Genomic DNA, 25,887 nt, shown 5'->3' with positions numbered 1-25,887 from the left:
ATTTCTTATAGATCTGGTCTACCTTAACCCTGAACTTGGCGGGTTCTTGCCACCATGATTTCAATATGTCTTTGGTATCCTTGGTAGTTTTATTGAAATCATCCAGCCATCTAGTGTTGAAAGACTCTTCTCATTTAGGAAGCTTGTAATAGTCAGAAATATCGATAATAATGAAAACTTCCAAAACCTCTCCATCATGCCTCTTGATTGCCTAATGACTCTCATCTGTACAATGTAATATCCAATCAATGATCTCAGAACATGGGAATAACAGTGGGTATGCAACTGAGATCTTTTAACATTGATATATACTCTTTAATCTTATTTATCTCTAGGGATATCCTGGTTAGCAAACTTAGAGTAGATTTCCTACTACGTTAACTTTGTATTCTTATTGATATTGTAGGCAATGTCCCCATAAATCGACAGAGTAGGTGGGCTACCTTTGACTCCTTATATGTTTCTCTTTGTTCTAGATAAACGCCTTCTTGAACCCTTGCGACCACTCTTGACCGTTGACGGTGCCATATTTCCAGAGAAGGATGAAATGTTGATGCAATCTAGATTGACGTCACTTGGAATTTAAAAAATGTGAGATCCTAAGACAAAGAGGTTAACATGAATAAAAATTACACCAAACACAGTTGAATATCACAAGTACAAAATAGGTGGTTCAATAAGTTGCAATTTGACTTTACAAGATAGGTCACATTATCTAGGTGGGTCATAAGGTCGCTCCACAAAGTAGGTCTCAAGGGAGATTGACTCTCAAGAGTGTGTTGGTGCAATTGTGCAACTAGGGGGAAGTTGGTGAATTGAAAAAATGAGGAGATCACAAGTCGCATTGAAAAGGGGCCGCATTTGGGGTTGACATCATCTAATGTGATTTTGCGACTATGCGAACAAAGGTGAGGGATGAAGGGTTGCATGGTTGCATACTCATAAGACTTGTATATTGCGACCTCATGACTATAAAAGAGGGAAAACGTAGTCAAAATTAGTAAGGTGATTATGGGTTGCAAGGAAAATGGGATGCCTAAATGTCAGTTAGTGATATGGGATGTATTGTGACTTGTGACTTGTATACCAGTTGTGACCTAGGGCGACAAGAGACAAAAATTAAGTTTACACCTAGTCATTTCAGCCCGAGACCTAAGCTCAGAGCGAATCAGGTGAAAGGGAGAACCACATGGGTTGACAATGGGTTTTAATTATATTAGCCTTTAACTTGGAATTTAATGATGGGAGAGGCATGTTGGAGAGAGTGGAGGTCATAATAACAGGAAGATGTATGGATGAGGGCCATGAGGTCAATAAAGCTAAGTCTGCTGTGTGTAGAGGGGATTGAGAATTAATGCGATGCAGTGGGAGCATAGGCAGGATGACAGGGAGGGTTTTATATGCCCTCCCTAGGTGTTTTAGGAGCCATGAGGGGGGTTCTGGGAAGTATTTGTGAGCCAAGACGCTAGGAGAGGGGTCAAGTGTCACTTTCGGTGAAAATAATGATTGTAAGGGAAACAAAGGGCCACTTACTGTGATGGTCGCAAGGCTGTCAATTGGTGGAGTACTCCGCTAGCTCAAATTGTAGAGAAAAAATGAGTTGGAGAAGAGGGGGAGGGGTTTGTATATATAATGTGGGCACGTGTAGAGAGAATGGTCACAACCGGAAGGTGCACGAAGGTATGGTTGTGTGTGACCATCCTTGGATGGGATCGTAGAATCATGAATGTGTGTTGAGAAATGGTTGCATGCGACCTTTACATGAGGTCGTTGGGTGGAGATTGGATGCATCTATGTCACATGCGACTAGCTCGAGGTAATTCGTGGGGTTAAAATCTACCAATCGAAAGCTTGCAATGGGACCAGCGTCACAAAACTGGAGAATGATAAATGTGCAACCATGTGACTTAAGGGATATTTAATGTGTGGTAGGAAATCACATGTGACCAACAAAGGTAGGGGTTGTAAGGTTGCACCTTCAAGTGGGTTTCACAAGGTATGAACAGTTCAGGTGCGATTATGCGACTAGTGCGATAAGAGGTCATTTGCAGCTAATAAAGGCTGGGGTTGCAAGTCACATATTTATGGATTAGATGAAATTCACCAATGTGACTAGTGACTTATAGAAAACCTTTCTTTAGGATTTTCAAGGTAAAATTTTCATAAGTCCCAAAGATATTCTGAAGATGCAAAGGGGGCATGAAACCCTGAAAGTCCATAGTCAAAGGTTGAAAGAAGGTTCAGTAAGGGGTCACCAAAATTTTGAAATGAGCCAAATTTTGGGGATGTTGTAGCCACTACAACACAAAACTAAGGCCCCATGTGACCATTTCAAAGGTATTAAATGATATGCTTTCTGTGCATCTCATATTCTTGGATGAGAACTGTACTAATGGTTTTTTTAAAGGCCATGAGATAGAATAAAAGGCCTTAAGTATATTCAAGAGGGCTCAATAGTGGGGTAGACATTAAGGATTTATTTAAAGTGTTGAAATATCTCTATGCTTTTTCATCCCATGTGGAAGGCACACATTTTTTCAATAATTGCATAAATCCTTTCATTATCTCAACATAATTAGGAGTCTATCCACGTGTATAGTTTTCCTTTCTTTGCAAACTTTGAAGAAGATGCAAAGTATGGGGAGGAGGCAAGTTCATGATTTCCTTGACCTTTAAGGGATGTGCCATGATCTTGCACTTAAATATGATGAATCCAAGTAGCCTCCCAACCACCATACAAAATATATTCTTATGTGTGTCCAAATCAATGTTACAAAAGTGACATAAAAAAAATCACCTATAGATGGGAAGGTTGATCCTCATGTGGTTGCGAATGAGCACTAAGGTCATCGAGATATATCGGCACTATGTGGTTGATGTTATAAAAAACATATAACATGATTAATTATAATGTATCTCTAGCATTTTTAAGGCCAAATAGAAACTTCTATAATAACATACCCCAAGGAAAAATGAAAGAAGACTTACGTTGATCTTTTAGTTTGATTATTGTTGGAGAAACCATCCATGAATGAGAATACTTCACTACTAGAACACTCATAAGTCATCTAATCAATGAATGGGGTTGGACAATTATCCTTTGGACAATATTTATTCAAATCCCAATAATCAACACTAACAAAAGTAATATCTTGTTTATGTATGACCAAAATAATGTTAGATAGCCATTCTGTTAAGGGAATCCATATATAAAGCCAACCTTCAAATTTTTTCAACCTTTGCTTTAATAGTAGTTTCCTTATGGGGGTTCACTAGCCCAAGCCTTTACTAAACTAATTTGGCTTCAAAATACATCTTAATTTCATGTTCAACAATTCATGGGTCAATTCCCAACATTTCTTCAATTCCCAACATTTCTTCATAAGACCAAGTGAACACATCACATAATTATTTGAATAAGGTGGTGTATGTTTCAATTTATTGGGGTAACATCTACACCTATCAAGATGTGTTCCATGACAATTGGTTTCATAGTGATATTGATAGGTATAGTTTTCAATATGTTTTCGAAATTCCCCTCAAAGTTGTCATGTATCTTGATTTTAATTAATCAATTTAATTAAAAAGGAAAGAAAAATATACTATTATATTAGAGATAAATCTCAACTTTTATTTTGTGAATACTATTCAAAATAATTTAAAAATTCTAAAAAAATTAAATTCCTACCATCTATCAAATAATTATTAATAATTAAATTATAATTATAATTTTTTACTCCAAAATAAATATACCTATTAAAATAAATATTATAAATATAAAAAATTTAACCTTACCAAACTACAACTGAATCCTAATTAAAGCCAATGCTACCCACCTCAATGCTAATCCCAATTAAAGCCGATGCATAATTATGAACCTTGTGTATAAAAATAAAATTATAATAATAATAACCTAAAAAATTAACCGTAACTTTAAATATAAATTATTATTATATAACTATTATATCAAAAAATTTCTTAGGTACTATGAAAGTCCGAGGTGAAAACCATCAACATCACGAGACAAGAAAACATTTTTCGAAATCTGAAATATAATCGATTTTAATATTGGGCACCGCAAATTTAATATCACATACCTGTCCTTGTAGTAGATTTTTGTAACCATTATCTTTATTATTGACTTTTGCCTTACGATTTAGATGGTACTAATGATGTTTTAATCCAAACAGGAATTAATATAAATTGTTTTTCTTTAATATAAAAATATATTTTTATTTTAAAATTAAATCGTAATTAAATGTAATATTTAGTTTTTATATAAAATTATAAGATTAAGTGTGAGATGTTATTTAAAAGTATATGATATTATGATTATAATTTTTTTAAGTAAAGATTATATAGGATATTGAATTTTTTATAAATATTATTAGTAGTATGAAGAGAAGATGTTTTTGTTTAGAAAATAAAGGAAATTTTATTTTTTTGAAAAGCTGAGTTATAGTTGTCAAGTTTCAAGATTTTGGGAGCCTCAGGGTTTTTGATGCTACGAATCCATTTCTACCATCAAAAAACAATTCAAACACCTCTTGAATTGAGGCTTCTGTGATCCATAATATTTATAAGAAGAACTTCGGCGTAAATCACATAAAGAGAGACATTTGTCCACGCGTTTGGAACCAACCACTGTGGCTCATCGTCAGGACAAGTTGAAGAAACAGATCCACCTTTGCATGCTAAATAGTCTGAGCACAGCCTCCAACGGCTGTCTTGATCAACGACTAATTTTGACTTAAGGACTGTAGTCAAAAAGTCAAAATGATAATTTAGAGGGAGTTAGTTAGGTTATATAAGAAAGAAATAATTATAGATGTTGATTACGTTATTAGTTTAATAAAAACTGTGACTTGTATGGGAATTAGTTAGATATATATATATATATATATATATATATATATAAAATAAATATATAAATAAAAGTTAGTTAGATTAAGGACCTGACTTTTATATATATATATATTAAATATTATTAAATTATTAAATAAATAAATAAAAGTTAGTTGAAAGGTATGATTTAAAAATAAATTAAGGGGGAATTAGTTATGATAAAGACCAATATAAAGTTAATATTAAGTATATAAACAAAAGTTAGTTGAAAGGTAAAAAATAAAATTAAGGGGAATTAGTTATAATAAAGACCAATATATATATATATATATAAAATATATAAGAGGTAGGTTAGTTAGTTATAATTACTAGAAACCTAAAAAGGAAGAAATAATATTATTTTATATGGTGATTACTTATTGGTTGGTTAAATTTATTTTTATTATTATTATTACTATTAAAACTTATTTTCATAAATATATTAATAAGATAATTTAAGGTGATGGTTATATTATATAATAGTTACAATCATAATCATATTTCGTTTTTAACCAACCAATAAGTAATCACCATATAAAATAATATTATTTCTTCTTCTAGTAATTATAACTAACTAACCTACCTCTTATATATATTATATATATATATTGGTCTTTATTATAACTAATTCCCCTTAATTTTATTTTTTACCTTTCAACAAACTTTTATTTATATATTTAATATTAACTTTCTGTTGGTCTTTATCATAACTAATTCCCCCTTAATTTATTTTTAAATCATACCTTTCAACTAACTTTTATTTATTTTTTAATATATTTATATATATATATATATATATATATAAAAAGTCAGGTCCTCACATTGGTTGGTTCGAAATGCGTCAACAAATGTCTCTCTTTATGTGATTTACGGTGAAGTTCTTATAAATTCAAATACCTCTATGGTCAGATTTTTTGAGAAAAAATGACCGAATTCCAACGAGAAATGGTCATCCACCATCAAAAAACAATTCAAACACTTCTATGGTCAGATTCTTTTGAGAAAAAATGACCTAATTCCAGCGAGAAATGGCCATCCACCATAAAAAAAAAACAATTCAAACGCTCCTATGGTCAGAGTTTTTGAGAAAAAATGACCAAATTCTGAGAAATGGCCATTCGACTATGGCATCAATAGACAATGCCTAAATATTATTTATGTTAAATTTATGTTTTGGTTTTGGAATAAGATGTTTTGGTTTTGGAATAAGAAAAAATGACTGAATTCCGAGAAATGGCCATTCCACTGTCGCGTCAATAGACAACACCTAAATATTATTTATGTTTAATTTATGTTTTGGTTTTGGAATAAGATTATAACGGTTAATATTTATGTTAAATTTATGTTTTGGTTTTGGAATAAGATTATAATCGTTTTTTACTAGTTACCTGTTCATTTTCCTTAATTGTAAAGAAATCTCTTAACAACCCAAAACCTAGATACATTTGGCAAGAGTATAAGTCTACCCTCTTAGAGACCATAAATAGAGGATTCTATGTTTCATGGCTTTCCTTGAACAATGGTGATGAATTAACTTCATTTATACATAATAATTTATGATGATTGTCATAATTTTCCATAGACTATTAAGTTAACACAGGGCTTTGCCACCTTTAAAAAAATTTAAAAATATGCATCTCATAAATATGAAAAATATAAGCTTGTCAAGTATAACCCAAGTGGTTGAGACTAATGAAATGTTGCTTACCTCAATGAAAATCCCACTTAACCTAGAAGCATGATTATAAACCTTGTGAATAAGAACTAGGGAATATAGTAGTAGTTCTAAGGATTTTGACCTTGGATCATTTGAGTGAGATTATGTTAAATTGTTAATTTTCTTAATCTAATTGACACAAACATAAAAAAATTGAGTGTAGCTTGGGTGGTTAGGAAGAATATTATTTTCTTTCTATATATATAATTTAGTTTAATTTCAGTGGCCAAAAAAGATATCATTCTTATTCTTGTTTTTGAGATCACTAATAAGATGAATTATTTTTTTAGTACAAATGAATTATTTTTTAGTACAAATCTAGATACTAACAAATGAAATAAATCATGGATTAAAGATTTTAGAAAAATCTAATCTCATATATACAATTATATAATTTAAAATTTCAGAAAAAAATTAACATGAAAAAACATACAAATAAATATATTAATTCATTTTTTTATAAAATTTAATTATTTAATTTTATTTATATTTACAAAATATTTAAAATATTTATAAATGTGAAAAAGAATTATTTTATTTTAAATAAAAAAATGAAAATAATAAATATGTAATAAAAAAAAAATTATTTTATAAAATATTTAAAATATATATAAAGGTGAAAAATTTTATTTTATTTTAAATGGAAAAATGAAAATGATGATGATGATGATGATGGTTAACGTCCGTTGAGACCAAATAATGATCTATCGGACCTAAAAAGACATATTATTTATTTTGATTTAAGATTTTATTCCTATGCTCAAAAAGCTTGGAGAGAAGCCTCCCGAGTTCACTATAATTTTGGCATTGTAAAAGGCTAGGAAGGTTAGTGTTGTAACAAAGGTTGTGAAATTGAGATCTAATGTGGTTGTATGCAGGGCACTCTAAGAGGAAGTGGTTTTCATCCTCGATGCTCCTATTCTCACAAATATGGCAGATCCTTTCCATCCATGGCGTTTTAGGAACTGCCCAACGGCCTGTTTCACTATGGAGCTCATGAGAATTCGTTCTAATCTTTGCTATATTAATTTTCTTCTTTGAGCTAGTTAAAATAGAGAGATACTTTTGATCTTCAAGGGTGGGGTTGATGACCTTCTTATAATAACTTAATTTTCTTTTAGACGCTAAATCTTTCTCACACCATAATTTTTCTTTGAACTTAGAAGTAACAATATCTTTAATGTTATTTATGTTTTGCAAAGCATCATTCTCATTGATCTCCCAATAGTTTAACCAGGCCCTTGTGTCTTTATGCCATCCTCGGTTAAGCCTTAGGTGGTTTTGGCTGGAATTTAAAGCTAGCTTAGGAAGATAAAAAGAAAATCATGTAATTTGTATTTATAAATTTTAAATTAATAAAATATTTTAATTATTTTAACTTTAAGATATTTGTATGGATATTTGTATTGGTTAAAATATTTCAATTTTATATTATTATTAATTTTATATTATTATTAAGTTTATATTATCAGTGTTTGTTTTTTGACATTGTCTTTTCAGAAAAAAACGATTGGAAAGTCAGACTAATTTATTATTAATTTAAATAAAAAATTAAATTGTAAATAAATAAAAAACAAAAATTTAATAATTCTATAAATATTAAAATATCATTTCATTTAAAAATGCGCCGATTCCAACCATAAACATGCAAATTTCCCATCAACCCTATAAAGGAATAGGAACAATTATGAAATGTAATTAACTTCTTAATGCATCCCATACATCTCTAACGAGTCAAATCGTGTGTGCATTTCTTTGGCAAAGGCAAAGCCACCTCACAAAGTGGAGGAGATTGGGCGAAGTAGCTATAACATAAATGTGGAAAATGTGATCATTGAGGTATATTTTGGATAATAAAACATTTATTATTACTATGCAACCAAAAGATTGTAGTTTTTTAAAAGTTAATATTTATTATCAATCTATTTATTTATTTAAAAAGTAATAATATAATAAATATCAATTATCGTGTATATATATTATTTCAATTGTGGATTTATCTGATAGGAAGAGTAAAGATTAATAAAATATGGAGATTAAAGATTACTTTTTTCTATTTAAAATTGATATGATAGTTAAAAGTTATTATAATAATATATTTAATATGAATTTAATATATTATTTAAAAAATAAATTTAAATAAGAGAAAATGATAAATTATATAAATATATAGTAAATTGGTTTTTTTTTTATTACATTGATATTAGATTACATGATATCAAAATCTTTTTGTCTTGGCTTAGTAAAATAAAAACCTGCAAAAGTTAATATTTTTTATTTTAAATATCTATACACGTACAGGAAGATTTAATAACTAAAATTTCATTATGTAATACATTATGCCACAGTGATGGTAAATTCCAAGTGAAGTTAAAAAATCATAAGTTAATTGAAACCATGAATGACTTGATTGACTAGAGATACGAGATTAGGTTTATTGCAATGGTAGCCAATGCTTCATGTTCTTCCATCATAATGAGGTTTCCAAACCACTCCAAATATACCCAATTTATAAGTGGAATTTTCATTTATATATTTTAATAATATCTATTTTTTAATTTGTTTTTATTTTTATTTTAAATAAAATAAGATTTTTTTTCAAATTAATGGTTTCAATTTACATTTTATAAATTCCAAAAAAAACAAGTGAATTACCCAATACCCTATGGCATATTAGAAGAGTAAAAGTCCCCACTTATGGACCACATTCATAATAATGGTGATGACTAAACACATTTAGTATAAAAACTAACAACATTTATGTTTAGTAGTAGTTAACAACTAAATTATGACAAGTTGTATCATCTTTCCAAAAAAAACTTATAATTATAATTATAGACAACAGAGATCCATCTAAGAGTTTAGAGGGATCAAATCTCTAGGTATAAACCTCTTTTTTGAGTGCAAAAGAGATTTTCTCCCTCAAAAAAGAGATTTGCACCATGAAAGATTTTATCCCTCTTGGCACTTGATAAATCTCAAGTTAAGATGGATATAGGCTAGTTTAATTTCACCCTTTAAATAAACTATAGTCCACATGAATACCATGAGTCAATATCATTAGTTCTCATAAGCCTCGAGCTTAAAAACAATAACAATCACTAAATTGACTAGTAGGGTTTACCTTAGCTACTCAACAAATAATAATAATAATAATAATTTTTATTTTTTTTATTTTAGTTTGAAGTTGCTTTTTTTTGTCAGTGAAAGTTCAATCACTATATTAACATCAAAGTGCAGAGTATAAAATGCATCTCAACAAGCCCCTTTCTCTCAGTTTGACCAGACTTGTTGAGATTGGGACCTGGAGGATAACATGAGCGTAGGAGCCATGACATACACACTCTAAACAAAAAGAGAAACATAACAAAAAGAAACATATTAAGGAGGTGGTTTTGGGGGATTACAGGGGGAGCTGCGAAATAACCAACATATTCATGCATACAAAAATCAATATGCTCCACCCTCGCTTCCAAACTGTGAAGGTGGTTGTTGGTGTGCCTTTGCTAGAATTGCATATTATCCAATTGTTCCATGATTTCACTTTGTCCAAATTGAATGTCATTGACGAAAGCTACCAGCTCATTATGGTCATCATACCTTTGGTTCATGAGGTGGTCCATGTTCACTTGAATGTTTTAGATTTGAGCAATGATAAAATCTAGTGTCACTGGAGAAACCACATGCCCTAGGGAGCCATCAAATTTCTCCTATATCACAAGGCTTCCCAACGAACCTGACAAGGCGTCATTGTCCTGCTTTGGCTGATCTGTTTGTCGTGGATTTACACCCCCATGGTGTGGTCTCCCTCAGTGGCAAGGCATCCCGACGTACCCAAAACACCTGAAAGGGCAATGGATGCAAACACCCTCCCAACCCCACACAACAATAGAAAACAATTTAAATTCTACCACTGCCCCTAAAGAGAATTGAGGGAATATCTTGCAATGATCTTCATTGTAATGAAATCTCCATACTTAGGTAAAGCGGTTGATGAGCCTCATCAGTGAGTAATTATATGGGCCTTAATTGGCCTTAATTCACCTCAAAGCTTAGTCAAACTAACTATTCTCACAACTTATTGCATACTTTTGATTATATTTTGTTTATGAAATGAGTTAGAGTTGGATATTTGGCTTTGTGGTCTAATGTGCATATAATGCAGGAATAAAAGATAAAAGAAAGAGGAAATGCATGTATAAAGGATGAAAGCAAAGAACTATGGCAAAGACCTTGGTAAACACTCGATGGGACAAGGGAGAATAATTATAGGAGGTAAATCCTTCTCATTCACTACCCCTCCATTTGAATATTCCTCCATCAACTTGGAGTGCAAATAACCATCACTTTGAAGACTAGAAGACATCTAAGCAAGTGAAAGGGACAACAACCAGTTTTTCTTGAGTTGGAGACCAAGCCTCCCTAATGGGAAGGAAGTCATTAGAGACTTCATATGTATAAATAGAGAGGCTTAGGACCTCAGTAGGATTCAGAATTCTATTGTAAAACTCTGTTTTATTTCTGAGTTGAAAAGACTTGTGACAGTTTGCTCTGTAATCCATGGTTTTTCTAACAATAATGAGTTCTGTTTGAGCTAGCTCTGAGTTAAATTCAAGGGATGAAGCTCTTGGGTTAGGGCCCAACCCAAGCAACCACATCTCCTCTTCATTGTACATATCTTCTAGCATAGAGTTTTGTTCTGTTTATCTGCTTAAGTAGTTTCCTGGTTCTCTGTTCATTTGCTCAAGTAGTTTTCTGGTTCTGATTCATTTGTTTAAAGTAACTTTATGGTTCTGTTCATTTGTTTGAGTAGCTGCATTAGCTTTAAGTTTAATTCCATTTTTGTTTTTTAGTTCACAGGTTAGTTAGAGGAAAAAGACCACTATCAAGTTGTTCGCAGGTGTCTCGGCCTCATCTCCTCCCTCTACGACCATGACTTGAGGAAGATACCCTTTAGCAACCCTAAAAACATAGTTTCTGGTTCTTGCATGGGCTATGGAGTTTGTCGTTTAATGCAGTTACTTGTTCACCCTAACTAGTTTTCTTTGTCATTTTCATTAGAAACCGCATTCAACACATTCTTAATGCATCACTTCCTTACTGTCCGATCACTAAGAAACCTTCACAATCACCGTCCGATTCACTATTTTCTCCAACTGCTACCTTGCGTGGAGTCCACCACTTACTTTATGAACTTTAAGTCCCCATTGTCGATCTGCCTCACCTGATTCAATGGCTATCATGTCGAACGATCACTTTAGGCACTTTAAACCCCCACTGTCGATCTGCCTTGCCTGATCTGACAGCTGTCGCTTCACCAGATCGCCAACTAGCTTAGCCGATCTCCACCATTGATCAACCCTTCCTGATCTAACAGCTATTGCGCAATCTCATGCGGATTAGTCCACGAATGTTATCCGCCCGAGAACACGTGAGAAAAGTGGTTTTCTCGTGCTACCTGTCGTGCAGGAAGGCTAATTGTGTAAAATTTCCAAATACTACTTACAGCCTGAAGGGTCCACAAGAAGCTACTTACCACTTTGGAAACTCACTCCCTCCTTTTTGCATGTTTCTTTTCCCTGCGATATGATCTCCTCCATCCATCTCTTGACTTCACCTGTGCGATAAGATCTTAACTGTTCATCGCTCCTGTTAGCCTCATCCGTCCATCTCTTAACTTCACCCGCACGATTAGATCTTGGCCATTCATCTCCTGTTGACCTCGTTCGTCCATCCACTCACCTAATCCCTCGCGACATGATCTCCACCATTCATCTCCTTTTTTCCCTTGTTCATCCATCCATTCACTTAAGCCTTCGTGATAAGATCTCCATTGTTCATCTTGTTAATTAACCCTATTCACCTATCTATCTACATAACCTCCTACGATCCAATCCCCACTGTTCATTTGCCTTTCACCTGACTGATCCAACGGTTCTTATGCACCGTTGCTCCCTCACATCCTCCTTTCACTGATTTCGACCTCCAATTGCTTTTTCCGCTTAAAACCTGATTTAGCCTAAGTTTCTTTGTTACACCTTAGTCTAGTTTTGATGCTCTTTACTTCTGAAACTTAGATAATTAGCATTAGGTTAGTGTTAATCTAGCAATTCTGATTAGCATAGTAGTATAATTGGTTAGTTAGGTTATGGTGTAAGTTTAGCATTTCATGTTATTTTCTTCATTACTACAGTAGAGTAGTTGTCTCTTAGAATAGGTTTGCTCTCATTCCATCCAAGAATTAAGCTTCTTTTGACCCTATAGAATTTTGGCTTGGAACCCCTGGGGTGTCTTGCCAGACAAATAATCACAACAAGAAGGACCTTCAATTCTACTTGTGCATATAGCACCGTCACCTCTAAGTTTGTACGAACCCCAAGTTGATAAGTAAAGCTGGTAGCCTTGGGAGTTGTAGCATTATTGTTGCAATATCTAGGCCCATCACTTTTTAGCACAGTTGCCGGGGAGGTTTCTAAGTAGAAGTAATTACTACTTTCTTCTATTTCTAGTCTCCAAACTTTCTTTTCTTCTACTTCTAGTCTTCAACTTTCTTCCATTAGTTTATTTCCGTAAAAGTAATCTAGTTTCTTTATTTCTTTTAGTTTTCATTATCTTCTTTCCTTTCCATTCTGCAAGTACTTTCTAGCTTTAACAAAATATTACAAAAACCAACCCAAAAACATTCCCTTTTATGCCTCGTAGGATTAGGGACAATTCAGGGAAATTCTTGTCAAATACCCCCACTACATCCAACAGGAAACCTTTTCTCTTCTTCAGTGACGATGAATTGGAAGACCCTTTAGGTGAGTAACCTTACCTATTTGAGGAACCTATAGAAGAAGAAGAAAAGGAAGAACCCATTCCTACTGAACCAATGGTTGGAAACCAAAATGACAGGAGAGATAAAGAGAGAATTGAGAGTGCCTTCACCATCACGGAAACCAATGGGGACACTAAGATGAAGAATATAAGCCCCTGTACTCTACCTCATTTCCATGGCCTGACCACAGAGGACCCTGAAACTTTCCTATTTTAATTTTCTGTTATATGCCAAACCTATGACTATAGAGATGATGAGAAAAAGTTAAAACTATTCCCATCTACCCTCAAGGATGTAGCATTGCGCTGGTTCATGGGTTTACCTGGAGATAGCATCACAACTTGGGCTCAGATGTAGCATACTTTTAACAAAAAATATAGGGACTACTATAGGTAAAATGACACTAAAGAAGATATTTTTAGGATGACCATAGGCTAGGATGAATCCCTAGAAGACTATGAATAAAGATTCCAGCTTAGTTACAAAAGGGCTAGGTGCACACTTGACCCTGAGTCACCAAAGCTGGTATTGCTTAGAGGAGTAAGGGAAGATCTTTTGGATACCTTAAATATGATAACAAGAGGATATGTCTACCAATTACCCTATGAGGATATTAAGATTGTCTTTAGAAACCATTCTAGATCAGCTAGGAAGAAGGGTAGGGGTAGGCAACCTATGGCTAGTACATCATCCTCTAACTTATCCATCAAGGGTGAAATTGGAAATATGCTCGAATATTTCAAAAGTGATATGTTGCAAACAATTGCCTTGCAATTGGACTCCATGAACATCAAAAGAAAGCAAGAGGAAGTAGAGATATCCTTGGCCATATTTTGTCCTAGATGCACTAGGAGGCATTCTAGGAACGAATGCCCATTAAGTTGTATTAATATTTTCTTTGTCTATGAAGAAAACCACTCCACAGACAAGTTCCCTTCTTTACCTAGACTCAAATCTGTATATCAAGGAGTTGAAGGGGTCACTGAGTAGCCTTGCTACATTAACCAAAGGAGACCTCCTGGGCCTAGACCATACGAGCAGGGTATGAAAGGGCCATCCCATGCATACTACAACCCCAACCGAGCCACAACTATACCTTCTTGGGGACCCCTTGCTCATCCTTCCTGGTCTACATCCCCTCCTTGGTCCGATGCATCTCAGTATCAATCCCAGCTAGCCAACCCATCATTTCAACCTTATGTTCAGCCACAACATTAGTGGAATACCCCACCCCAGGGGTGGAGGCTCCAATTCAACAATGTTCCAGCCCTATTTCCTCCACCACCTACCCAACCACAACTCTTACACTCTGCTCCACCCAAACAACCTTGGATGCTTGCCCAGCTAAATCCGAACCCAAACAATAGGTAGGCTCAACAAGCATACAGTGGAGAGACATCATGCCCAACTTATGCTGTAGAAATCTAGGAGATAAACCTAAGATCTGGGATAATTCTCCCTGATAACCAACCTCCCTCTCCACATAGGGAAGTTGAGGAAGAAAGAGAGGAAAGAAATCTTAAAGTAAATCCACCATTTCCTGAAAGACTAGCCCAACCACTCCAGCCTACCCAAGAAGAAACTGAACTTCTGGGAGAATTGAAAAATTTATGTGTAAAGATCCCCCTTCTCCAAGCAATCAAAGATGTTCCTATTTACAATAATTTGATTAAGGAGAAGTGCTTCAAGCATCTAGGAAGAAGAAAATTGGGTGCCCCTACCATTAATGTCATTGGGCAGTTGTCTGACTTAATGCTAGGGCAAGTAATATGTCCAAAATATTTAGACCATCGAAGCCCTGTAGTAGATGTGCACATTAATGGCACTATTGTCCCACACACTCTGATTGATATTGGGGCTTCCATTAATGTGATGACCAAGGACACCATGCTGAAACTCAACCTCCAAGGGTCATTAAGGAAGACCACAACAATTCTACAACTTGTATATCATTCCACAGTCACCCATAAGGGAATTGTGGAGGATGTGATGGTCTCCATTGATTCTTGGGAGTACCCTGCAGATTTCCTAATTCCCTAGCCTAAGGCTAAGCTTACTGGTTACCCTCTCATCCTTAGGAGGCCATGGTTGGCCATAGTTGATGCTTACATTAGTTGCAGAGCTAGGAATATGACCATCAAGAATGGGCATATGTCTAAACAATTAGTCTTATACCCTTCTGCTCAACCTTCTCTAGAGAATGATTTACCTTTATGGTTGGAGGAGAAGGAAGAAGATGAGGGTTATTCTGCCCAACTTTATACTTTGGAAGCAATCATAGGAGGAGGAAAACAAGATGAGGATGACTTAATTGAACACTTGCTCCGAAGTCCAACTCCTAGTTCACTGCCATTAGAAGAAGAAGTAAGGGAAACCTAGAACAATCATCCAATTGACTTATGCTTCGCCAATTCCAACCCCCTCCATGTCAAAATGATAGAATTTGGCCTAGAGAGAACTTCTAACATCAAACCATCTCTTTCTGCTTTAGGAGAGGAAAAGCTATGCAACATGCTGAGAGAGAACCTAGAATCCTTCGCTTGGAGCTATAAGGAAATGAAGGGAGTATACCCCTCAGTGTGTCCTCACCACATATACATCAAAGAAGGTTACACACAAGTCAGGAAACCATAAAGGAGGATGAATCCAACTCTTAAAGACATAGTCAAAGAAGAACTGCAAAAACTACTAGATTCATGATTCATTTACCCTATCTCAGATAGTGAGTGGGTCTCTCCTTTAGTGTTAGTTCCCAAGAAAAATGGTAAGTGGAGGATTTGTGTTGATTATAGGGAGTTGAACAAAGCCACAAAGAAGGATCATTCCCCCCTACCCTTGATTGACCAAGTGCTAGATGGACTGGCAGGGAAGAAGTTATTTTCTTTCCTAGATGGATTCAGTGGGTACAACCAAATCCAAATCTGCCCAGAAGACTAGGATAAGACAACATTCACCTATCCTTGGGGTACTTTTGCCTATAGGGTCCTTCCTTTTGGCTTATGCAATGCTCCTGCCACCTTCCAGAGTGCAGTCTTGAGTATTTTTGCTGAGTTAGTACATGATGCTGTAGAGATCTATATGGATGATTTTACACTATACGGTTGTGATTTCCAAGAAGCCCTGACTAACCTAGGCAAAGTATTACACAAATGCATTAAAATTAATCTATCTCTCAGTACAGAGAAGTGTGAATTCTTAATGACTGAAGCGACTCTGCTAGGTCATTCAATATCTCAACAATAATTGCAGGTGGACCCAAACAAAATAGAAATCATCCAAAGTGTCCCACCTCCACAAAAGGAGAGAGATGTTAGAATTTTCTTAGGATTGGACAGATACTACCAAAGGTTCATAAAGGACTTCAACAAGTTTTCCTCTCCTTTGTTTGGATTGTTGGCCAAAGATTCTGAGTTTATATGGTAAAAGAGTTGTTAAGAGGCCTTAGACATTCTAAAGGGTAAGTTAACTACTACACCAATCCTTAGAGGCCTAAATTGGGCCCTCCCCTTTCATATTCATGTTGATGCCTCACACAAAGCCATAGGAGTAGCCTTAGGTCAGGAAGAGGAGAAATTGCCCTATGCCATCTATTTTATGAGTAAGAACCTGTCAAAGGTTGAGCTAAACTATATTGTGATTGAAAAGGAACTCCTGCCTATTGTGCATTCATTGAACAAATTTAGGCATTACATTACAGGCTATTAAACATTTGTGCATGCTGATCATGCTGTAATCAAATATTTAATGAACAAACCAGATGTGAATGCTAGAATCATAACATGGTTGCTTCTATTACAACAATTTGATCTAACTATTGTTGATAAGCCTGGCAAGGAAAATGTTGTTACTAACTTTCTATCTAGAATGAATCTACTTCCAAGTGAAGAAGGAATGGTGGATGACCAGTTATCAGATGAGCATTTGTTTTCTATTTTAGTTATCTCCCCATGGTTTGCTGATATAGCAAACTATTTGGTATCAACACAGTTCCCACGAAACTTGCCCTCCAAAGAAAAGAGAAAGATAGTCAGAAAGAGTGTCCCCTTCACCTGAATTGGGGGCAATCTGTTAAAACTTGGCCTAGATCAAATCTTAAGAAGGTGTGTAATGGAAGAGGAAGTCTTTGACATCCTTCTGACCTGTCATGATGGGCCTTGTGGAGGTCACTTTGCAGCAAAGAGGACAACATTCAAAGTGTTGCAAGCAGGCTATTATTGGCATACTCTTCATGAGGATGTGAAAAAGTATATTAGTCAGTGTGATCGGTGCCAGAGGATGGGAAATCCTACTCTAAGAGATGAAATTCCCCTACAACCTCAAGTGACTTTAGAGCCATTTGACAAGTGGGGCATGGACTTCATTGGGCCTATCAACCCTCCTTCAAAGAAAAAATAGCACATCATTGTGTGCACTGATTATTTGATTAAGTGGGCTAAAACCAAAGCCATTAAGGCAACAACATAAGAGAATGTGGTTGAGTTCCTAAGGGAGAATATATTCTAGACATTTGGGTACCCTAGAGAGCTAGTTATAGACCAAGGCAGCCAGTTTACCTCTAGCATGATTGAAGAGCTACTCAACCATCAGAAATCAAGCATAGGACCTCCACTCCTTATCATCCAAAAGCTAATGGGAAAGTGGATGTGACCAATAGGGCATTGTAGAACATCTTAACCAAGGTAGTGAGTAGCATCAGGAAGGATTGGGCAGAGAGACTAGTTGAGGCCACCTAGGCCTATAATACAACATGGAAGACCACCACTAGATTTACACCCTATGAGTTGGTCTATGGTAAAAAGGCTATGCTTTCCATTGAATTTTAATATAGCACATTGAGGGTGGCAGCCCAACTAGATTTGGATCTCATTCATGCACAAAAAGAAAGGTTGTTACATTTGAATGGCTTGGATGAATTCAGAATGCAGGCCCTCCTACATACAAAGATAGTTCAGCTTCAGAGGAAGATCTGGCATGATAAGCACATCAAGGAGAAGAAATTTGAAGAAGGAGACTGGGCATTGTTATATGATTCCAGGTTTAAAGACTTCAAGGGCAAGCTAAGGACAAGATGGCTCGGATCTTATGTGGTGGAAAGATACCATGAAAATGGTTGAGTGCAAATGAGAACTATTGATGAAGAATCCATTCCATTGCTAGTTAATGGACACAGATTGAAAATGTACAAGAGGCCTTTATCAAAACAAGAGTTCATCTACAATATCGATAAGACAATGGCGATGGTAGAGCAAGTTCCAGCTCCTCCCTCATCAAGTCACTGGAAAAGGGAAAAACAAAGAATAAGGATTTGGTTGAAAACCTCCATGAGGCGCCTGAGTCCCATATTTGGGTTGAAAACCTCATGAGGCAGCCCAAGGATGAGAAAAATGAAAAAGAGTAAGAAGATCCCTGGGTGAAAACCTTCCTTGAGGCACCCAGGGCAAATATCTAGGGTGAAAACCTCTCTAAGGCAGCCTAGGTGTTTCTTTAAAAAATATAATAATAAAAGGAAAAAAACATAATTGATTTTTGCAGGTGGGTGAAAAAGACAAGCAAGGAGGAAAGAGAATATCTAAAGGGAACCCTACCTCACATATACTCATCTCCTCCACTCCTTACCATGCATCCCTCCATCAATTATATTGTTTTTCACTTCATTGCTTCAATTCAGGTGAGGATTGTGTTTTCTAACAGAATCACCTCAACCATTACCATCATCCCTGCATCCACATACACTCCTACTCCCTCTGTCCATTCATTACAACATCCTCACAACACCATCCAGAAACATGATCAAGAAATTTTAAGGGAAACCCCAAGCATTGCCAAGTGGTAATCCAGGAGCTCCACAGTAGCAACAACATCAAATATAGGAGCTCCACAATAGCAGCAACATCAACTCCAGAAGCTCCACAGCAGCAGCAACATCAAATCCAAGAGCTCCACAACAACAGTGACAACACCGGATCTTTAGTCACAGACAAATGCAAAAGCTAACAATCCATCAACAGAAAGCAGAGGAGGAAGAAGAATGACCATCAGTAGCACCTTTGATCTTTGACAACTACAGCATGGCATCAAGACCACAGGTAAGTATCCCACTCACTCACTCATATGCATCATTTGATCAAAAGTTGTAAATGTTAAGGGGTAGTTGGTTTATAAGTGAAAAGGTGGCAAAAAGGAAATTCTTTAATAGGTCAAGAGAGAATGCAAGAGTCCATAGATACAATGTTGTTATGGCAACCATTTGAGAATGCTTGAAGAATTAAGATTTGGGGTAGAAACACCAGTTCACCAAAGACTTAGCAAACCGTATTTCTTGATGCAATCACTCATAGACTACAGTAGTAAAGTAAGGGAACAAAATTTCCAGCAGTTAGTTCACCATGGGTTGATCAAGATCCTCATTAAGGATGCCCTCCAAAGCCTTAGGATCCCCATAACATGGTTATTCTTCAGAAACTTACTAGTAGAGGATGAAATCAAAACCATCACCTATGATGTTAGTCCTTCTGTCAGTGAGGAGGAGGAAAAACAAGAAGACAAAGAAGATACAAAGCTAGATGGGGATGATATGGATGAAGAAGAAACTAATATAGAGGAACATGATGAAAGAAGACAAGGAGGATGATGCTGAAACAAGAGGAGGAAACAAAGGAAGAAACTGATGGAGACGCGAAAGAACAACAAAAGGAAGAAGATAAGAAAAACACAGAGGACAGCTATAGGAAAAGAAAGACCAATTAGCATATATGGCCAACCTCTCCTTGGAGGCCATCCAATGTAGGATGCCAGCTAAATCCTATGCTCTTTAACTCAGAGAACAATGGCTGCAATTTCAGATTAAAACACTAGCACCAAGGAGCACCATGCCATTTGAGGACTATAGACAGTTTATTGATATTTGTGGTCAAAGTTCACTAAAGGATGGGGCCAAAATGGCTGAGTTTTACTTGCACAACCTAGCCCTCACAGACATAAATATTTGGGATCCTAATGTTGAGCTATGAGATCTACAATTAATGACTTTGGCATCATGGATGAACCATGAGGAGTCAAAGGCTGTAGAGATGAAAAGAATATTGGACAGAGAGCAAAATGAACCTCTTTTCATCAGAGCTAAACAATCAAATCCCATGGCCCTAATCATCACCCATAATCTAATTGAAAATAATTCTCAGCTTTCCACCGTTTCTCTTGTTAATTAACCCTGTTCACCCATCTATCTTCATAACCTCCTGCGATCCAATCTCTGCTATTCATTTTCCTTTCACCCGACTGATCCAATGGTTCTTATGCACTGTTGCTCCCTCACATCCTTCTTTCACTGATTTCAACCTCTAATTGCTTTTTCTGCTTAAAACCCAATTTAGCCTAAGTTTCTTTGTTACACCTTAGTCTAGTTTTGATGCTCATTACTTCTACAACTTAGATAATTAGCATTAGGTTAGTGTTAATTTAGCAATTATGATTAGCATATCTGTATAATTGGTTAGTTAGGTTATGGTGTAAGTTGTTGGCATTATGGCTAAAGTGTTGTCCTTGATGGCAACCCATTCAGGTGATAGATCACAGTACGCAGGTACACCTTACAGAAGGTGCGTACACACAGGCCGGTGTTACATAAAGTGCGTACATATCCGCAATTATCCCGTTCAGGAGGTGCGTACCCCCAGTTCACTTACTTCAAGGCAGAGAAAAGCACACTTGGGGTTTCTTATGTTTAACCCTTGGTATTTAGCCGATGGTATTGTGTTATTATGGTTTTGGCTCGTGGTATTGATCCATGATTTGAGGAAGAGCTTGCCTATATAAAGCAAAGGAGATCATTTGGCTTGGGTAGGTTTTGGGTTGAACATCTTATGGGAGCTAGATCTGAAATACTATGATCTCTTGGGAGTAATGTCTAGATCTAAATAAGGCGAATCTACTGATGGATTGAGATCACTTCGGCGCATGATCAGATCTGTAGATCTGATAGTCTGGGTTATTCTTGAAGTCTTGAAATTATCTATATCCACAGGTACACAAGTACAGTGAAGGAAAAGTGCGTAGGTACGTAGGCGCAGAAGTGCTGCAGGTGCGGAGGTCCGCAGCGCCACAGAAGGCGCAGCTGCGGAGGTACGCGGCGCCACAAAAGGTGCAGCTGCGGAGGTACGTGGCGCCACAGAAGGCGCAACTGCGGAGGTACGCAGTGCCACAGAAGGCGCAGCTGCGGAGGTGCGTGGCGCCACAGAAGGCGCAGCTGCGAAGGTGCGCGGCGCCACAGAAGGCGCAGGTGCGGATCTACACAAGGATGCGCAGAGAAGCAGAAGAGTCAGTGCGGAGGTGCGCAGACAGGTAGAAGGTACAGGTGCGGAGATCCGCAGGCTCGGAGCAAGTGGAAGTGCGGATATCCGCAGATCTATACCAGTGAAGTTGCGGTCCCTGCTTGAAATTTGTTTTAACTGCCCTTGACTATTCTGCAGGGTTTTGGGTGCATAACTGATGTTTGGTTACTAGTATTGAGTTCAAATAGCAACATGATTAATGACTTATCTTTATGTACTAGATCTGGTTGATAACTCTCATAATATCATTGTATGTGTATGGATCTGGTGATTGGGTGATTCAGAAGATTGTTTGATTACGTGCTTCAATGTTGTTGTTGGGTCCAGTATGAAAATTGGATGAAACGTAGCCTTTCAGATTATGTGTTGTGCTTCAGTGTATCCAGTATGAAAATTGATGAAACGTGGTACCTGGAGGAGAGAAGATTGTAGGCCGGCGCCTACGTACTAGTATCTAAGCTAGTACAAGAGCTAAAGGAAATATTTGGAGCATTGTAGCAGGTAGTAGCATGTGTACTAGTAAATGGATTGGCTAGTACAAGAGCAAAGGGGGTTGTAGCTCCCGTACTGGTATAAGACTGCACCAGTACAAATATTGTAAAAGGATTTTCTTATTAAGAAGAAGATTGAGATGACTTGCAACAGGTGGTTTTCTCCCGCATTGGGTTTCCACCTTATATCATGGTGTTCATGTGTGTGCCTTATGTGTGATGATCTATTCTATGTTACTGCATCTGTTAATTGATAATATGGTTGATAATGTTCTAATGCACTCATTGAAGATCAATTAACTTAATCATAAGAAGTTGTGGAAGTAGCATGTATGAATCTGATTATGGAAATGGAAAAAGTTTTATTAATGTGATAATACTGATTCACCCCCCCCTCTCAGTATTATTTTCAACAATTGGTATCAGAGCAGGTCCTTTGATAGAAGCTTGATCGCTTGAAGGAGATCCGTGGAACAATGGGAAAGAAGCTTAAGAAGAAAGCATCTAAGAAAAAGAAGTCATCTCAGAAGAGCTATGACAATGGAAGAATCGATTGGGGATTAGGCATAAGAAGCTCTTCAGATTCAGAATCATTATCAGGTATGAATGTGTTATCCTCTGATGTTCCAGCTATATTTCCTTGTGAAAGAGATGGAAGTGATAGTGAAACTACTGAACTTGCTCTTATGGGTGAACAAGAAAGATATCAAATAGAGGCAGAATTTAAAAGGCTGACAGACAAAATTAGAGATCAACAAGATCTATTGAACAAAAGGGAATGTGACTTCAAAGAAGAAGCTACCAAACTAAAGGCCCAACTAGAAGAAGGAAACAAGGTAAGAAAACTACTCAAGGACAAGGAAGACCAATGTCAAAAATTGCAGCATGAAGTGACATCATTAAGAAAAGAAGTCAACGAAAGAAGCACAACCATCAAGAAACTCAAAGATAGATCCAGCTACTATGAAACTCTTGAAGCTACAATCCTCTCACTAAAGGGAGATCTTGAAGAATCAAAGAAGCAGAATGAAGATCTACATCAAGCAATTGAAAAACAAGACAACGAAGTCATCAGCTTAAAGTCCCAGCTGGAATATGCCTTCCAAGTTCGTCAAATGCAGCAGGATCTGAATGAAGAACAAGAAAAGGAGATTCTCAAACTAAGGGAACAAATGGAAGAAGGAAGAAAAGCTGAAGAAGATTTGAAAAAGCAATCTCTTGAAAAGGAAGAACAGCTTCAGGTTGAGGTAAATATCTTGAAAGGTAAAATAGAAGAAAAGGATAAGATTTTACGATTTCAAGATAGCTCTAAAGTCTTGGATGAGATTCTTAGTAGTCAAAGGTCTCCTGCTATAAAGACTGGTCTTGGTTTCCATGAATCGGTTGAAGGTGAATCTAGTTCACAAGGTGAAGCAAGGAACTCTAAAGAGAAATCTAAAGTGATCAACGAAGAAATGAAAGATCCATCTCATCATCAACCAAGGAAAGAGATTCCTCAAAGAAAATCCTTTACTCCTCCTATGAATAATGTTGAATGTTATGTATGTCATAATCTTGGACATGTTGCAGCTAGATGTAGAAGAAGAAGAGTTCAAGACCATTATGCAGAAAGGTCATCTCAATCAAGGTACTTTTATGGATATTGCTTTGCTTGCAATATGTTTGGTCACAAAGCTGCTAATTGTTACAGGAGGAATATGAAACATGTAAGATGTTATTGTTATAGACATTTTTGTGCCTCGCAGCATGGAGCATGAAATGTCAATAATTACAGGGATCCTCAGTCCCTAAACATGTTGTTCTTACCCCTAGAAGAACAAGGTCAGCAAACCACAGCACTTCCCATCAGTTCTCCACCTGAAAAACACTCAAAACAGGCTATTTTTGGATCATGTCAGCTGCTCCACTGAGCAACTGCGCTGAATGTCAACTGCTCCTCCTTGTACCTACGCTGAAAGTCAAAACCAATGAAGGCTCCCTGCGCTGGGCGAGATTGGCCAAGTGGCACAGTCATTCTGCAAGGTGTCAACTGCCCAGGAAGCTTCCAAACTGACACTTGGTTCAAGGAATTCGCCCTATGATGAGTAAGAGGTACTTGATCTCCATGTGTAAGCAAGGATCTCCAAGTGGACTCAAGAACTGAAGTTTAACTAAAGTGGGAGAGGACACTAGTCAACTTTATTCCAGCCTCAAGCTGACTCATCCTTTCTCCAAATCTCCTATATATAGAGCTCTTCTATGAGGTCTAGGGAGGCTGGAATTTTGTGTAAAGCAAGGAAGTGCTGTTGGTTTACAGTTAGAGCTATTGGGTGATTGCTTTTATAGAGGTGAAGAGGAGATTTCTTGCTGCTGGGGAGGTGCTGCTGGATTGGAGCCATTGATGGTTGTAACCTCCTCAGAACCCTTTTACTTCTATCAATAAAGCTTTGAATGTTCTCCTATATACTTGTATTGCATTGATGTATTGTATTTACTTGTATATCTGATTCACTCTAATCCATGCATCAGTTATGAGTACATGTTTCTTGTAGTTTCCCTCTCTTGTTTGTGCAGGATCTGTGTGTAGCTGGGCCGGCAAAGAGAGCAAGGAGCTGGGAACAAGAGACACAGAGAGAGGACAGGATCGACAAAAGCGAAAGACACCGGTTGGTTAATCTTTTCTTCCTTCTCTGTACTTTCATAAAGGAAAATACCAAAGCTTTACTTTCAGTTGTTGCTAAGGACTGTCACCCTTAGAGTAGGGATAGGGTCATCCGAGTCGGATACTTTTCCCCACAACAAACTGGCGACTTCGCTGGGGAGCCTAGTATCTTGTTGGTGTTTGTAGTATCTTTGCTATTCATTTCCTGAAGAAAAGAGTACCAAATCGAAAAGCTTTTGACTATATCAAAAGCGAAGTAGAGGGGCTGCTACTCTTGCTCATTTTCTGAGCAGATTCATGATTCGAAGAGCTGATCTACAAAAGACTCTTGTACTCTTTGTGATAGCTTTTCATCCTCTTGATCATCCCTTAGCCTGTACTTGACCTATAGCTTTTTATTTCAGCAAAAACAGTGCATTTTTGAGCTTTTTATGACCCGGAAATCCTTGTAAACGCAACTCTCGTGTCTCAGTGCAGGCTGTCCACAGGCAGTCTACATTTCAGCGTAGGTACTCCCTTCGGGAACTGCGCTGAGAGTCAATTTGACAGACCAGAGCCTGCGCTGACCCAGTTAGGCTATGTCTTCCTGAGGTTTCCCACTGTGTCTTAGCCCTGTTTTCACTGATTTTTGCTGCTGATTGCTGGTCATTGTACTTGCTGTAAACCAACTTTCCTTGACATTATTCCGCCTCAGTTGTGTGATGAAACTGTGAGTGTTCTTTCAGTATTTCTTGCTTCAGTTACAGTTTCCCATTGTGAAAAGCGAACCAGTATAGCGGTGACCTCTTAGATCCTGAACTGTAAAAGTGTCTTTGTGATCTTAAGAGCTAGTTTTATTACTGTTCATGGCTGTTTGAGTTTGTTTGTTTTTCATTTTATGGTTTGAATCTATACATTTCCAGTGTCTAAACAAGTCGATCTTAAGGTGTCTTTTGATTTTGGACAAGCTTGTTTATTTTTCGCTTGAAATTAGATTCAAAAGTCATACAACAGTTTTCCTTTCT

This window comes from Pinus tabuliformis, chromosome 8, assembly GCF_031772625.1.
Source record: "Pinus tabuliformis cultivar Carrire ecotype Pingquan chromosome 8, CPIR1, whole genome shotgun sequence".
NCBI classification, from domain to species: Eukaryota; Viridiplantae; Streptophyta; class Pinopsida; order Pinales; family Pinaceae; genus Pinus; species Pinus tabuliformis.
Note: the sequence above shows the minus strand (reverse complement) of the source record.